We start from the raw sequence: 1461 nt of genomic DNA on the forward strand, positions 1-1461 counted from the left end.
CATATTGGTAAAAAAGAAAAAAAAAATAAACAAGAAAAAAGATCCGTTACCTTTTACGTCATTGGTATGACCCGTTCAGTGTTCTTTTCCTTCTATCCTAAGAGCCATTAGCCTTGCCTCTTCTCTTCTTCTTCTTCTTTACAGTTGAACATAACCGACGGTCGTGTACCCCTCTCGCTTTCCTCTATCCTTCTTACTCTTTACTCTTCGACGTTCAACTCTTTTCGCTCGTCTTCATCTCACCAGGCAGTGCTTCGGTGATTCAAGCGACGTCTACTATCTACCCTCTTTTTTCTCTCTCTTCCTTTTTTCTTCGTCATATATAAATATATACGTATATGTTGTGTGCGTGTTTGTATATGCACAGGAGTCTACAAATGTATATGCATATATATATATATATATATAGTTCTCACACCAGTCTGAAAGAACACCACCTTGCTGCTGTTACTGTTGTTATTGCCGCTGTACACAGATTAAATCGACTGATAATACTAGTAGACGGAGAGCAAATGACGAATACGACTGTTCCTAACCTCAAAAACCTCGTAGCCTGTCCAGAAGTAACACGCGCGTAGTAAAGCCATGCACATATATACATACACGTATGTACATATATACCTGTGTGTGCATGTATGTATATACAATCCTGTGAATTCGAAAGAGAGAGTGTCTTTCGTATTTTTCCCTTTTCTTCTTTCTTTTTTTTCTCACATCGAAATACCGTTCGATACCATTCAAAGAGAAAGACAGAAAATATATATATATGTGTATATATATATATACAGATATATATATAGAATATATCTCTCTATTCTTTTCCTTCTTTTTCTCACCTTTTCTTTCCTTTTCCAATACTTTTCTCTCTCTCTCTCTCTCTCTCTTTCTTTCTCTCTTACACACACCGAGAAGAAAGGTACTATATATACATAGAATGATGCGTGTAAATCTTGACGTGTGTTAGTTTACGTGTGATGACCGGTAAAATAAGAAGGAGAATTAGACGCCACTGCGTTGACGGTGCGCGTGCGATCCTGCGACTGAGACGCCACGAGTGGCATGCTTAGTTTTACGCTGCGGGATTCAAGCTCCCCCTTCCCCGCCAGCCGATACTCCTTCCTCTCTTTTCGTTTCTATCTCGCTCGCACTACGAGCCCCGCCCGTGGGACAACCTCTCTTTCTTCTCTCTCTCTCTTTTTCTCTCTCACTTTCTATTTTTTTTTCTTTCTTTTTATTTCGTCCTTTTTCTCACTAAACTTTGCCTCTCTTTTTAACGCGCACGCACGCATGATACACATATCATATATATATATATAGACAGCAAATCCCCCCCCCCTTCCCAATACGAGTTTATATCTCCTTCTGTAGAGTTCACACGAGCGAACACCACTCGATAGGGCAAATTATTAGACGCAAGAGAAACTTCATTGATCCTTGTTTATTTTTGTTTGTTTGTTGTTC

The 1461-nt window shown here is 39.3% G+C and overlaps 1 protein-coding gene across 2 annotated transcripts in view; it reads right to left on the reverse strand.

Moving 5' to 3' along the window:
• Positions 1-1056, reverse strand: part of LOC124953005 (MICAL-like protein 1) — a 62612-nt gene extending 61556 nt beyond the window's left edge. The window contains exons 1-2 of one of the 2 annotated variants that reach the window (XM_047503767.1): positions 537-1056; positions 51-465 (exon numbers count right to left, since the gene is read on the reverse strand). The gene's annotated coding sequence lies outside the window, so the exon portion shown is untranslated. Of the gene's footprint in view, positions 1-50 lie in introns of both variants that reach the window. The other variant, XM_047503766.1, reaches the window with a different exon arrangement.
• Between the last annotated feature and the right edge of the window lie 405 nt (positions 1057-1461).

The sequence above is a fragment of the Vespa velutina genome, chromosome 11 (assembly GCF_912470025.1).
Source record: "Vespa velutina chromosome 11, iVesVel2.1, whole genome shotgun sequence".
NCBI lineage: Eukaryota > Metazoa > Arthropoda > Insecta > Hymenoptera > Vespidae > Vespa > Vespa velutina.